General features: G+C 44.4%; 1 protein-coding gene across 2 annotated transcripts in view; it reads right to left on the bottom strand.

Annotated features, from left to right (window-relative positions):
- The window catches only part of SCAPER (S-phase cyclin A associated protein in the ER), a 2,262,878-nt gene that overhangs the window by 978,166 nt on the left and 1,268,300 nt on the right, over positions 1-16,412 (bottom strand). The window lies entirely within an intron of this gene.

The following is a 16,412-nucleotide window of genomic DNA, read 5'->3' as shown; positions in this document are numbered from 1 at the left end:
CCACGTTACAGGGAAGAGAAACCATGATCAATCATCCAAGCTCATTGTTCGTGTTGAACTAGGATAACTTAACACCAGAATACCCCCGATATTATAGCGCACCTGAGTCACACAGATAGGAGGCAAGGGGCCTAAGTGGCCTGCCGAGTGAAATTCGAAACCAGGGACTCCACAAGGAACCCCTTAACCACAACCACCTCCCTTGCAAATGTTCAGGGTGTTATTTCTCTACATAAGGCCATGCCTATTACATTCACAGTTCCGTCTTTCAGAACCTTTAGTCCCTTAAGAAACACTTCGGACCCCTTGTGTAAAGGCAAAGTAAAGAATTTGAAGATATTGGCGCAGTTCTTCTGGCACATGCCATGCTTTAGTTCCAGCCATTTACATCCACAAACTGAGTGAACTGTGCCTAGAATTTAGAGTGATGGGGCTGACAGGTGAATCCATGAAGTAACTAACATTACAAGCTATGAAAAAAAAATGACTCTACTAAGGACAGGCATGTAGCCAGAAATACATGTGTAGGGAGGCAGAGAATCCGGAAATGAAAACAACAACATATAAACAGGGAGCAAGTGCAGGTGCCTGAGATTCTTAGGGATAATGACATGTCCATGGCTACAATACAGTTTGAAGATGTTTGATTATCTGTGTTATTATGCTTCGAGGAATAGCTGGTACAAGTTGTAATAAATGGTACAATTTTAAACACACTCAAACATAAATTTGTGCACAATGTGGTGGTATTAAAAGCCAGCTTTACAATCAGTTTAACATTGTCTATTATGAAGCTTATGGGAAAAGCTGGTATCCATTTGAGTGTTGTAAACACATTAAATAATATGTAACAATGGTGGAAAGTCAATAGACTTTAAAAACAATTTTAAGGGGGGACGGTATTCCTTCAAAATGCTCTGGAATTTGAGCGTTTTAAAAGGCATTTGGGCAAGAACATTATTCTAAGCTAGACAGACGGTAAAACACCTTTGCAGGGGTATGACTTGGCGAGAGTTTAATTACCTCTGTATGCAGAGGAATGCCAACTTGTAAATATTTAAACTGCATTTTAAGAAAAACATCAGTCAAACCAGTATGAAGCTCTCAAGTTCTAAACAAGCACGTGCATGGGTGGCTCTTCATGGTAGCATAAAGTGAGCGCTGCAGGACCTTAGACAGCCAATACCAAGACAGGAAGGCAGGGCAGGAGGGAGGTCACTGAGGGAACCCAATTGAGGTCTGTGACCTAGCAGCAAGGGAGGTTCCTCCGTTAGGGCAGAGGAGCGTCACCCACCCGCCAACAGCAGAAAATGCAAAACCTTCGCAACAAGGGGATAATAAACAGTTTATTATCCCCTTGTTGTGAAAGAGACGGGCATCTGGGATGAGGAGCAGTGATGGCTCCCCTCACTGTGCATGTATGTTTGGCCGGCCGTCTCGGGCCGACCAAACACACATGCGCCGTAAGCTCTCTCCAGCCCAACAACAGAGTTGCTGGGCTGGAGAGAGCCTGCACAGGCTCCCAGCAAATCCTGACACTGCTTTGAGCAGCGTTAGGATTGGCCGCACGGCAAGCTAGGAGACTGTGCCTGCATGCAGCCAGCAGGAAAGTGGAGCGCTGCAAGGAAAGGTGTGGAAAATATAAATGTTCATATTTTTTTTAAATGTTATTTTATTTCATTTTGGATTTGACTTCAATGTGATTTTTTTTTTTAAAACAAACTTTATTACTTTTGAAAGAGATATTGTCAGTTTGATACAGAAATGTCGCACAGTTGAAAAAATATCAACTATAAAGCATTAAACACCAACACAGTGACATCAAGAATACTCTGCCACAGTTGTATAAAAATAAATTATATTCAGTTTATAATACTCAGTCCGGCTGTGACCCCAAGAGATTTTATCTGCCGTATCCTACAATTAACACCATGAAACACCCATCCCCACCCTCAAATTGGACATCTCCCTATACAGGGAGTGCAGAATTATTAGGCAAATGAGTATTTTGACCACATCATCCTCTTTATGCATGTTGTCTTACTCCAAGCTGTATAGGCTCGAAAGCCTACTACCAATTAAGCATATTAGGTGATGTGCATCTCTGTAATGAGAAGGGGTGTGGTCTAATGACATCAACACCCTATATCAGGTGTGCATAATTATTAGGCAACTTCCTTTCCTTTGGCAAAATGGGTCAAAAGAAGGACTTGACAGGCTCAGAAAAGTCAAAAATAGTGAGATATCTTGCAGAGGGATGCAGCACTCTTAAAATTGCAAAGCTTCTGAAGCGTGATCATCGAACAATCAAGCATTTCATTCAAAATAGTCAACAGGGTCGCAAGAAGCGTGTGGAAAAACCAAGGCGCAAAATAACTGCCAAGGAACTGAGAAAAGTCAAGCGTGCAGCTGCCACGATGCCACTTGCCACCAGTTTGGCCATATTTCAGAGCTGCAACATCACTGGAGTGCCCAAAAGCACAAGGTGTGCAATACTCAGAGACATGGCCAAGGTAAGAAAGGCTGAAAGACGACCACCACTGAACAAGACACACAAGCTGAAACGTCAAGACTGGGCCAATAAATATCTCAAGACTGATTTTTCTAAGGTTTTATGGACTGATGAAATGAGAGTGAGTCTTGATGGGCCAGATGGATGGGCCCGTGGCTGGATTGGTAAAGGGCAGAGAGCTCCAGTCCGACTCAGACGCCAGCAAGGTGGAGGTGGAGTACTGGTTTGGGCTGGTATCATCAAAGATGAGCTTGTGGGGCCTTTTCGGGTTGAGGATGGAGTCAAGCTCAACTCCCAGTCCTACTGCCAGTTCCTGGAAGACACCTTCTTCAAGCAGTGGTACAGGAAGAAGTCTGCATCCTTCAAGAAAAACATGATTTTCATGCAGGACAATGCTCCATCACACGCGTCCAAGTACTCCACAGCGTGGCTGGCAAGAAAGGGTATAAAAGAAGGAAATCTAATGACATGGCCTCCTTGTTCACCTGATCTGAACCCCATTGAGAACCTGTGGTCCATCATCAAATGTGAGATTTACAAGGAGGGAAAACAGTACACCTCTCTGAACAGTGTCTGGGAGGCTGTGGTTGCTGCTGCACGCAATGTTGATGGTGAACAGATCAAAACACTGACAGAATCCATGGATGGCAGGCTTTTGAGTGTCCTTGCAAAGAAAGGTGGCTATATTGGTCACTGATTTGTTTTTGTTTTGTTTTTGAATGTCAGAAATGTATATTTGTGAATGTTGAGATGTTATATTGGTTTCACTGGTAATAATAAATAATTGAAATGGGTATATATTTTTTTTTTGTTAAGTTGCCTAATAATTATGCACAGTAATAGTCACCTGCACACACAGATATCCCCCTAACATAGCTAAAACTAAAAACAAACTAAAAACTACTTCCAAAAATATTCAGCTTTGATATTAATGAGTTTTTTGGGTTCATTGAGAACATGGTTGTTGTTCAATAATAAAATTAATCCTCAAAAATACAACTTGCCTAATAATTCTGCACTCCCTGTAAGTACATGCTTGATAGGACATGCAACTGTACGACCAGTTTTAATAAACAGTATCATTAACACTGAACGGTGGGACACATGAAGAATAAGGCATTGTCTTGTGACCTAATGGTCTGTACAACCCCAACGGCTATGTCAGTCCACCCAGGTAGGTGTGATAGTGACTGCACTAGAGATGCGTAATGGTGTCCCTGCACCCTGTAACGGATCAGATATTATCCCCATCAGTATTATCTAGTGCCTTGAAGGACTCCAATGAAGCATCCAAATCCAGAGCAATCTGTTTCTTCTGCAAATTCCCTATACTCCTCTCTACAGAGAGCTGTGCTTTCTGCCACCTCCCACCTCTCTACCTCCTCCGGCCTTTGCAGTATAGTAGGCACCATTACAGACTTCCAACTCCTGGTCAAGAGGCTGTTGGCCAGTAACAATGACAAATCAACAATTCACGCAGGGTCACCCCCCAGCTAAGAGCCAGCATCAGAAAAATAAAACAATACTTCATTGTCAGTTTTTTTTGGGCTCAGCCAGCATGTGAAGGGAGGGGCGGGACTAGGCCATGGGAGGGGCAATGGAGTGCACTAAGTGTGCATGTGTGTTTGGTTGGCCGCCTATTCTCCCCTCTTCTCCTCCAAACCCTACCTCACAAAAGCAGGCGTCCCCCAAGGATTAATCATCTCACCTATGCTTTTCAACATCTGCATGATGTCATTACCAGAAGTGATCAAATGATTTTCAGCTCAGATGCTACAACTATGCAGATGACATACAAATACTATTTAAATTGGAATTCCCCAAAGGCATTGAAAACTCACAAATCTTCAGTTGCCTCAGAGCCGTTGATCAGTGGATGACTTGGAGCCATCTCAAACTGAATGTTTCCAATACAAAAATACTCACATGTGGAGACTGGAAAAATTATTACCCACTGTGCGCCTGGCCTGACGATCTGGGACCACTTCCTCAAGTATCCAAGGAAGTTAAAAACTTTGGAATTAACATGGACTCCAAGTTAACAATTAATGCCCAAGTGGACAAATTAGCACAATCAAACTTTATCACCTTGAAGACTCTGCAAGCATTGTCCCCCACCTCGGATTTCCACACAAGGTGCAGGCTACTATCTCTCTTGTACTATCTAAATTGGATTATGCCAATGGCCTCTACCATGGATCATCTATGTCTATTATGAAAAAACTACAACGTATTCAGAACTAAGCTGCCAAGCTACTATTATATGTAAAGCCACAAGTCCACAACTCCCCTGCCTTTAGAGCACTACACTTGTTACCAGTTGCCAGAAAATCCACATTCAAGCTGCTTTGTATCACCCACAAAGCTATACATGGAACAGTACCGCTTTTCATAAGAAACAAAATAACCAAATACATTCAACAGAGAAACCTCCGCTCAAAATTGTCAGCCTGCCTTAAAACACCACCATGCAAGAAAAAGGCAATAGGCGGTACATCCTTCTCTGTTCAAGCAGCCAAACTATGGAATTCATTACCCCCCAAATATAAGATCAATGGATAACTATCTTGTCTTCAGAAGACTGCTCAGGAGTTGGCTCTTTCCTTCATAACCACCACATTCAAACTGCAATGGACTGCATATGCTTGTGTTGATAAATGTTTCTAATCTGATTACGTGCAAATTCTAGATATGTATAGTTCTTTAAGAAATATGTATAGTTACTATTTCATAATTAATAAATTATACACATACTCTTCAAGCCTGTTTAACAAATGTATATTTACTCATGGTAAATATATATACATATATATATATACATGCCCTCGTCAGGGGTAGTAAGCGCTATATAAATACAATTACAATTCATGCGCCCTTAAGTTTCTCCAACCCAGCTGTGTTGAACAACCGGGCTGGAGAAACTGTATAGATGCCAAAGCAGTGTCTGAGCAGCAGTCCGAGCCACTCAGACCAATCCTGATGCTGCTCTCATGCTAAATATAGCATGAAAGCAGCACCAGGATTGGTGGGGAGCCTATGCTGGTGTCCCAGTGAATGCTGGGACACCAGAGCAGCAGAGGAGCGAGTTGGCGGGAAGGGTGTTTTTTCTTCTTCTTATTTGTTCCCCCAGTTCCCACTGTCCCACCCGTTCCCACCGCCTTGACATTTGTTGCCACTGCCAATTAAATCACAATAACACTTTTGGACCCTTGGGTCAGGGAAACAGCCCCAATATGCAAGATTCAATTGTTTGCCAGGTATCTCTCTCAGACAGATCGACCAGTATGTTTTGGATCCAAGGCCAGGAGGGGGACAAAGCAAGACAGTTCCAGAGCATGTATATGAACGTTGCGTCCACTGTAATACACCTGGGACACACCAAGGTGACCAGTGGATACATTATGTGTAGCTTGTGTGGTGTACATTATGTGTAGCTTGTGTGGTGTAAGGTTGGCCATGTCAAGTACTGAATAAAATATAAATTAAAATCTAGAGTTTTGGGATATTGCTTTGGGATATGCAAGCAGGAAAGCTCAGTCTTTGTCCTCCCCCCCCCAAAAAAAAATCATCTTCCCATTTAGTTCTCAGTGGTGTTAGGGGTATCTGTAAGTATTCCCACAGACCTCTGAATTGCCAACATATCAGATGTCTACTGTGTCCCATGTTGTACATCGCTTGTACAAACTCCTGTGTGGGAGGTTCCATGCCATCTGAGGCCCAGTACCGCTTAAAGTAGCGCTTAATGTAAGCATGCGTCACGAATAGGGAGTTCGATATATTCTGTTTGTGCATAAAATCTGTATGGTTCAATAGTGTGCCATTCCCGGACAACACCACTTCTGTCTTCACCCCACCCTGTTCCCAGAAGAGCAGCCGAGATCACAAAAGGACTCCAGCAGTTGCAGAAGTCCCACCAGAGGTATATTCAGAGGTATGGTATAGTTGTGGCCGTGTAGCGTAGTGCCATCTTCCAATACTTTAGAGCTTATTCATAGCTTAGTAATAAAGGAACTGTATGAGGAGTAGGGGACCCAGTGCAAATCAAACAATGGAGCCTGCCTCTATCTAAAAGGCCTATATCCTGTGGATTCTAACCAGTAGGAAAGCCACTGCAGCTTTCCGCTATGCAGTAGGCTTTGAAATCTGGGGCTCTAATTCCCCCTCGCTCCGAGGGCAGCTGTAGCTTGGTTAGTTTTATCATTCACTTACCAGTATCCCACACTAGATCTAGGAGTAGTGTGTTCAATGCCTTATAATAACAAGCAGGGATCAATACCCGCAAGTTCACAAAATAATAAAAAAAACACCGCAGGATCACCATTTTGGTGAGTGCCAAACGGCCCGCCACAAAAAGCAGAAGCTTGACCCAAAAACGAATTAGGGATCTGAGGAAGTTTATTGCCTTCTGCAGGTTCCGTTCAGTAGATCTAGTGGTGTCCTATAAATTTGCATTCCCAGATAACGGAAAGTAGTAGGTGCCACAGGTATGTCGAAACTCACAAAGGTTCAATGTCCCTCTAATAGCAGTTTCCTCAAATGAGTAAGCATACGATTAGGTGATGTTAAGTCGAAAGCTCCACATGGTCTCAAAAGTCAGAGAAAACCTGGACCGCTCCACTTAGATTTCGACAGAGACCTTTTGTATAAAATAGAATGTTGTCAGTGTATAATGAAATTGAATGTATCACTGGCTCTATTGGTATCCCCCAGGGCCCCGCTTCCTGTCTGATACATAGCGCCAGTGGTTCTAAGGCAATCACAAATAGTAAATGTAAATTACATTTACAATACAATAATAAGGGGGCAGTGGGAACCCATGTCGAGTGCCACAGAAAACAGAATAAGGATCTGAAATATGTGCTCCTGCAGTAGATGAGCTATATAACAGCCGGATCCACCTGGGGCAAACACCAAAGCTGTTGAGCGTTGCAAGCATGTATTCCCACCCTAGGGTGTCAAAAGCCCTGCAGAGAGACAATGTTAGGCAGCCAGCTCTCTGGTATGGGTCATGGTTGGAGTACATTATACAATACAATCTTCTGATATTAAAGGAAGTTTTACTGTAAGAGACAAATCCACACTGGTCGGTCTATCATTTTAAGCATTAGTGGAAGGAGCCTGCAGGCTAGGATCTTGCTCAGAATTTTACACTCGGTATTTAACAGTGATAATGGTCTGTATGAGGTCATGTCAGTTGGAGGCCTTTCCGGTTTCAGTACGGAGGTCGCCAATGCTTGTCTGGTGGTAGGGGGCAGTATTCCCTCCTCCAAGGAGACCTTGTACAGTATCTCTAGCTATGGAACAGGCTGCCTGGCATAAAATTCGACCATGAGGCCGGCTGTTCCTGGGGATTTTATTTGCCGCTAAGTCTTTGATAGCCTCACGGATTTCACTCGCTGTGAGTGGAGCCAAAAGGGTCACTTTGTCATTAGTGGGTAAAAGTGGCTGGGACAATATCCTACGGAACTACTGGATCTGTCCAAGGCCCAATGGTGTGGAGGCGTGTATATTGCTGCATAATATCCATGGAACGCGGAATTCATACCAAGTTGCATGTCTACACTAGTCTGCTGGGGAGTAATTATACGGAGGACGGGAGTGGACGAAGGAGTCCACTGTTGTCCCGCTGACCATCACCTTAAAGGTATCCCTCTCTATTAATGGGGAGGATGCTGTGTTAGTGTCTTCTGTAAGGTACATATCTATCGCCATGGCAAGTGTGCTTCAGAAAGCTGCATCCTCCAGGTTCCGCAGCTGTAATTGCCATGTAGGCATCGGTGTGGGTGCCTGGCCCCAGGATAATGTCACCTCCAGTGGATTATGGTCCAATAGGATTTTCCCTAAATACGCTGCATGCATTACATGGGTTTGGAGTGAAGTGGTGCTTAAAATTCAGTCAAAACGTGCCTGTAGCATGTGTGGAGGAAAACAAAATGAATATTCGTGCATACCCTCATTGCAACTACACCACACATCCGATAGCATCCAACCCTGCACCCAGTTTTGTAATGCTTTAGTTTGTCTAATTAACAGGTGCCTGGAAATGGGGGGTGTGAGCGATCAAGGTATGTATCAAGTACAGCATTAAAATCCTGACCCAGGGATATTGTGCCCACTGTTCCTTAACAGTAGACAGGTGTGTTAGAAATACATCCTGGCCTGTATTCGGGGAGTATTTACTTTCCACCACCACCAGTACTCCATCCAACATACCTCGGAGCAGCACATACCTGCCATTTATGTCGTATTTTGGTAAGTTGGACAGCAAGATGGACCCCAGAGCGTATCCATATTGCCACCCCTTGTGCGAAAGCAGAATATGAGGTACAGAATAATTGCCCTCTCCACTTCTTACGTAGTTTGTGGGCCTCGTGATTGGTTAAGTGTGTTTCCTGCAAACATACCATAGGCGCCTTACGGTCGTAAGTGAGCTAGTGTCGCTTTTGAATAGATCCCATTCCATGTGCGCTCCAGGTAAGTATATTATATTGATGTACAACCAACATGAATATTCAATCTAGTGAAGGATAAAGAGTCATTCCATGTACCTATGACAAGCGTACAGAAATGTATACTTCAGTCTGGGAGATGTCATACTTCTATAAACAAAGACCATAACAAAACTCAATACTAGGTCCAGCAAGAGAAGCTTGTGAGAGAAAACAGTTCTATTGGAAGCTGATATGCAGCCAGGCCAAGACATAAAAGAGATGGACGCTGGAATGGGCCACCTTTTATCAAATGAGATGAATCATAGGTTGAAGTCATTGCTCAGCAGTGCTCTCTTATCGAAAATTGATCCTCAGAGTCTTGATGAGGTTCTTTCCAGAGTAACGGCAAGACTGACAACTTATCAGAAGTGCCAATTGTGTCATAGTCTCAATCTCCTTCCCAAAATAGTCCCCTCTCCCTACCCACTTCACTGTACATATTTACTAGACTCTCAGTACTAAAGATTGTTTGTTGTCTGTGGGGTGATGGAGGGAAACAAATCACTGCTGCACTCAGAGTCTGAGCTGGAGGCACCATCTGAGGAAGAGGGAATGCTGGTTGAGGGGGTTGGGGGGAGGGCAGCGACCTCAGAAGGAGGTCCCTGACCTGAAGGCCTCCCTCTAAGACCTATGGCGGGGTTGGGGCAGCTCTCCCCTGAGTTTTTCATTCTGGGCCTCTGTGTCTTCTTTGCTGCAGTCACTGGGTCTTAGGAGATGACAAGTTCCTGGGCTGTTTGAGTGTGGGAAGTGCTGTTCCAGCCAATCCCAAGTTGCTTCTGATGTGTCAAAGAAATGACACCTGTGATCGTGTACAACTCTCAGCCCAGCTGGGAGCAATAATGCATAGGAGAGGCCTCCGATCGTAGTCGCTGCTTGGCCTTCTGGGAGGAGGACCCCGATGTTGTACTGAGAGTGTTTAATCAGGAAAGAGAGATACTAGAGCATTGACTATCATGATAGGCACTGCCTCTCAAGCGATATGCAGAAGAGCAACCCAGTCCTTGTAATTTAGGATTCGAGCCACCATTGAACGAGGTGGCACACCAGGTGGCAGCTTCTCTCCGGGGTCATGGTGAGCTCTCTCAACTATGAATAAGACTGAGAGGGCCCACTGCTTTCAGCCAGTCCTCAACATATTGCTTGGAGTTCTGCCCTTCAGTTCCCTCTGGTAGAACAATTATTCAAGCATTAGTCCGCTGTGCCCTCACCTCTGTATCCTCCGCCCGTTCCAGTTATGCATCTACTTGTCACTTGAGCTGCGTGATAGCAAACGTGCTTTCGGTATGCCAGGGTGTGAGGGTGGCAATGGTAGGCTCATTGGTTTTCACCCTATCCACTAATTTGCTGTGATCGTAATGGAGTACACTGAGATCAGAAGCAATGGTCCCCAGGCAATGTTCCAGCGCTGATCTAAACTCTCGGATTTCTCTCAGGGGAACAAGCAACTTGTCTATTGGTATGTCTATGTTTGTGTGCGGGATGCAGTCTATAGACAACAGAGAGGAGCTTTCAGATAATGCGGGCTGAATTTGAACGTGGTCTTTTCGGTCAGTATGTTTCCCCTTAGTGCAACTCATGGTGTTGTAAATCCAACCACTGCAGGAGCATTAACCGCTGAAAGTGACGCAGTATACCAGTAAGCTGTAGCCAACCTATTCCACGCAAGTATTGCTGAGATAGGTTCCAGGCAGCTCTCCTCCCTCACTCTCCTGCCTCTCTCCAATCTGTGTGGGCTTCCTCGCCTTACCCACAGCGCCTCTCTCAGATCTTGTTTCCGCAACACTAACCCACCACCATCCGATCACCAGTGTACAGAACTGTTGGCAGGCCCCTCTGGTCTCACCTAGGCCGAAGCTCGTCCGGGGCCCGCAGGTGACGGCGAATTCCAGCCATGTACAGTGTCCCGTATTGGCTGGCAATGCCACGCCAGGTGGAAGGGCCCGGTTGTCATGTTCACTCGGGTCACTCACCCGCAGCATGGATCAGAGATCGGCACTGGCTCTCCGATAGGCTCCACTCCCCAGCCACAGGGTTGGTCAATGTCCACGGCTCTACTTGTGCTGCACGCCTCCTCCGCATAGCCTCTCAGTGCAGGCCCAGCCAAACAATTGGTCCGTTGTCCTGGTGATTGGAATACGCCACAGTCCATTCTACAGCGTCTAAATAGTGGCAGCAAGCAGGACATCTTCTGTGGCCAGATTCCCTTATTGTAGGTGGGTTATAGCCGATAGTCGGGCCGAGGGAACTCCCAGATTATGCATCCACCATCTTTGTTGGTAGGCCATGCCCTCGACTTCAATTATGTGAAAAGTGACTAACAAATAGCAAACATTTTTCCTAGAGTATAGCCTTGCAGCTCTCTGTTGTAAATAGTGACTGACAAATTGGAAACATTTTCCTCTAAAGTATAGCCTTGTACCTTGGATACCATAAGGAAAAACATGCTTGCCTTTGTAAGAAGGACTGTGTGATTAAGTTAACAGGATCCCTTATTCCTTTGGTGGAAGGACTGTGTGACTAATTTAACAGGATTCCCCATTAAGAAACATCACTCCTGTTGAAATATGGCGGTACTATGCTTCAAACAAGTTTCATTGTTGTAAATCAGCAGAGATTCTAAATAATGAACTTCAGAATACGTGCAGATGAATACAGCAAACACATTAACTTTCCAAAGTATTTCTTTAAGATTGGAACCTAGGCTCGGTAAACTAAACTTCTGTCAGCAAGTACCATTCTTCAATACCCCCAAGTTACATGTAACCATAGTTCAGAGCTTTTGGGAAGGATGTAGGGCTGGACTAATGTCTGTTCAAAATGTCATGGGTGCCTAACTTCCAACAGGTTCTGTCTTAGTCCATCAGATAATAAAATAACTATCATATTTTGGACCCAGGAATCTGACTGACTGAATACTGCACTTCATGTCCAGTATAGGGTGTACAGTTAAAGCCACCCACCTATCAAACATGGGAAAGGTGGTTAAAGGTTCTTGATCAACAAAGCCCTGCAAGATTCAAGCAAACTAGAGTGGATCACACCTTAGCTGAAAGCCATGGGGGCAGGGAGAGTTCATGCTTAGGCAAATCAAACCTTGCACTCTCAGCTATGACTGCCAACAAGGACCAGTATTATTTCATCAACTCTATATCAGTCTTTCGGCAAAGTGTTGGACACAGCCCCAGTAACACTAGTGGAGCTCTGCTGCAAAGGACTGTACATTCCCATTAAAAGTGCACTAATACTTCCCAGCAGAGCTCTTTCCTTAAAAGAACAGAATATTTCATTAAACAAGCAGAGCAGCCGCATAGAGAAATGTCTGTTGAGTGCCTTTAAAGGCACAACTTCTTTTTAAAAAGTGCTGGTAATGTTCCATTAAAATTATATAGTTTGAACAGAGAAGTACTGGTAATGTGTCATACAATGTTATAGCAAGTATGCTGCAAAGTGTTCTAAGCTTTGTCTATGGCCCTCAAAGCGCTTCTTTTTCTTTTTTTTTTACATATTTGGAGGGAGAGAGAGAGCGCGAGAGAAAGAGGAGTTGGAGCATCATAATCATAAAATAACTCTCCTCCGTACGTTGCACGCCAAAAAGTAATGTATATGTTGAATTATTTTCACAGTGCTACTTCATACCAGTACATTACCAAGAATTCCAGGCATTTACATATATACAAAATGAGGTATATGAAGTTTAAGAGATACGACCAGAAACAGTGTGGCCAAAAGTACATAGGCCAGCAATACAACACAGGTGGATAACCACTGAGTCACTCTATTTACCTTTAAGTACAAAACAACTTTACAAAACTACACCCACGAAATAGCCTCCTGCTTACAGAGAAAAGCTCTGCAAGCATGTTGATGCATGTTACGCTCACCACACACCTACGTCTAGCTTGCTTAAGTTTTTCCCCTGTCATATGTATAGTTGGAACTGGACCTTCGGACAGCTCACTACTGCAGCTGCCAGGAACAGAAACCAAATGCAAAATGGAGAAAGGAAATGCAAACATACGGACACAGTTGTGTTCTTCAACAAATGAAAGGTGCAAAATAATCCCACACCGAAGAAGCAAATTCATCATGGAATTGAAGGGGGTATGCCTCCATTCCACATTAAACACCACTGAATGCAGCATATGTAATGAAGTTCATTTGCACAAAGTTTTCACAAGAACCTGCTATATGCTAGAGTCATTGCAGGGTTGGAAGACACATCAACACAGGCGGTGGCTAGAACCCTGTTGTTTTCAAATTCACAGGAAAATGCCTAGCTGTACCAAGCAAGGCAGGAAGTATTCAGGTAACATAACTCCTCAAATAAGCTGGTGTTACCAAGCCATTCTCGGGTATGAGAATGGTTGCAAGATAAAAATAAGTTACTTATCTTAAATTACACTCTTTCTGCTAGATACTCTAAATGCAAATTGCTCATCTTCTGAATACTCTCTCGGTCGTCACACTGTCCAGAACTGTCAAGCAGTGCCCCTGAACACCCATAGGTGGCAACAAATGGAGAGGTAGGAGAGCTGGTGAGGAATCTGTGGTTAGAGAATCTACCAGAAAGAGCATTACCCACAAAACCTGTTCTTCTGATCAATACTTCTAACCGCAGATTCTTCATCTTTTGAATATATACCAAAGCATTAACTCCCAGGAAGTGGGTCTGTGATCTGTCTCTGACAAAAACATCCTGCAGGACCAAGTGGGCAAAATGCCCTTCTCGTTGGACCTGGCTGTCCAGACAGTAGTGCCTTGTGAACGTGTGAAGTGGCTTCCATGTAACAACCTGGCAAATGTCTAGAACCGGCACTCCATAGCAGCCTTAGCTCTGGGGGAGAGAGTATGCAGGCCTTCTAGATGCTGCTTCTCAGCAGACAATGATCCAGCAAGAGATGGTGCTTTTTTTAACTGCTTTGCACTTTTTTGATCAAGTGAATTCAACAAAGAGCTGATCATCCACATGATGTTCCCTGGTACAATTAATATAGAAGTTGAGAGTTCTTTTGGGATCCTGCTGATGTAGGCTCTCCTCCTACTCAGACGGTGAGGTTGAGGAAAGAAAGCTGGGAGGGTGGCGTTTTGCCCAACATGGAAGGGAGTAACCACTTCCAGGCAGAAGGGTCCTCAACACCAGCTTGTCTTTAAAGAAAGTTGTGTACAGTGGATTAAAAGAGAGGGCTTGCAGCTCATTCACCCACCACACCAATTTTATCCTGATGAGGAAAACTGCGTTCAGAGTGAAGACCTGCAAAGGATGGCTATGCAGCGGCTCAAAGTGGGTACACATTAGGAATGTGAGGACTAACTTTAGGTTCCACCACAGCATAACAAAGTGTGGGTGGAAAAATATGCTGCAATCCATTCAAACATGCATCACAATGGGTGCCTGAAATAGAGAGAGCTGGTCCAGCAAACAAAAAATCCAAAAGAACCAACAAATATCTTTTAACTGTCCCCATAGCAAGTCCTTGCTCGGCAACAGACAACACAAAAAGAAACAGTTCAGATAGTTTGTCCCGAGGTGGGTCAATCTGCCAAAGCCACAAACTTGTCTCATCACTAGGTGTATACTAATTTCGTGGAGGGATGCCTAACAGCCAGAATAACATCAACTACTTTTGGGAGGAAGGTCAAACGAGATTAACTGCCACTGCTCAATCTCTAAGCAGATAGAGGAAGAATTTGTAGGCCTGGGTGCAGGACTGCGCCCTATTTTTGCAATAAAAGATAATCCTGAAGTGGCAGCCTGACTCGAAGACAGTCACACAGTGGAGTTCCAGGTACCACACTCTTTAAAATCTCAGGCATACTCGCGTTCCAAAAAGATGAAGCTAATCAGCGATACTGCCGCAGATTCACCCACAATACGCCTGAGATTTTAATATGAAGTGGGGATACAATTTGTCTAACCCATAGATGATTCATTTCTATGACCATTGATGTTCCTTGTCACATACCAAAACTACGTGAACAGCCCTGACGAAGTCATTGGGGTATCCCCCAGATGAAACAAGTGTTGGCTGTGGAATCAGGTTGGATCAACATTTCTGGTAATCTCTTCGGAAAAAAAGAACCCATTGGAATGGATTTGGACATTGACATTTGATTGTGGGTTCGAATTGGAGCATCACCCATGGCACAAAAACTTTCATTGATTGAACTGATTTTCTTGGATGGAGATATTGCCATTAAATCATAATTATTCATGGAATATAGTAGTGACTGCCTCGCCTCCTAATCTTGCATATTGATACTTCACACACAGTGACTTGGCATCCAGATATACCGTATAAAATAATTGTAATAATTTTCGGCATAACATGATACTGTCTGATATGTCATTGTTGATTTAACGAGTGCCTCTTGTTTGTTTTCCCATTGTAGCTGTTTGGATTTCCACACAGTTGGGGATTAAGGGTGTGGTCCTCTTAGAGTGCACCGTATTGTTAATTGTTCTGCAATTATATTCACCTTATTGTCTGGAGCTCCACTTCATCCCACAAGTAACATCCTCACAAGACAAGGTAACACCTGTACACGAGCATTGGGTGAAGAGTAGGCAGGACTTGCCGATCTTGGGCGTTTCTGGAGTCCTTCTTGAGATTTCTTTATAGACAGGGCTGCTGTCCTCGGGAGATCTTGGTCCTTGAGTAGGAAGGCAGTCCTCTGGGGGTATGTAGAGGTTACTGGTCCTGTAGAACGAGTCTTCTTCTTCAAGCAGGAGGCACTAAATGTGACCTTCAAACCATTCCGGTGGCATGGGGAGGCTATCCCTCCCAAGCCATGTAACACCTATTTCCAAGGCACAGGGTGTTACCTTCCTTTCCCACAGGAAATTCTTTGCTCTACCAGAGCTGGTCAAGCAGTTGGAGGGCAGAAACCTATCTGAGGGGTAGCAGCAGCCTGGGCTGCCCAGAAGACCCCAGAAGACTGGTAGGAACAAAATTGGGGTCTTCTAAGGAGCCCCCAGAGTGCATGGAATCATACAACCACTACTGCCAGCAGTATTGGGGTATTATTCCAACATGTTTGATACAGAACATGCCCAGGTTTGGAGTACCATTATGTAGCTGGACACAGCTAGTGATCTGTGTCCAGTACATAGGTAAAATGGCTTACCTTCACCTACAAAGTCCAGGAAAATGGAGCTTGAGTTCGTAGGGGCACTTCTGCTCATGCAGGGGTGCCCTCACACACACACACACACACACACACACACACACACACACACAGTTGCACCCTGCCCTATTGGCTAGGAGGGCCGTCCACAGGGGTGACTTGCAGTGACCTGTAGGTAAAGGGTGCATGCAACTTTTCAGCAGGCTGCAATGGCAGGCTTGCAGACATATTTTGCATGGGCTCCCATGGGTGGCATAATACATGCTATGTAACCCATCGGGAAC

Source organism: Pleurodeles waltl, chromosome 3_1 (assembly GCF_031143425.1).
Source record: "Pleurodeles waltl isolate 20211129_DDA chromosome 3_1, aPleWal1.hap1.20221129, whole genome shotgun sequence".
Classification (NCBI taxonomy): Eukaryota; Metazoa; Chordata; class Amphibia; order Caudata; family Salamandridae; genus Pleurodeles; species Pleurodeles waltl.
The sequence above is the reverse complement of the archived record's forward strand: the minus strand, read 5'-3'. Positions and strand labels throughout refer to the sequence as shown.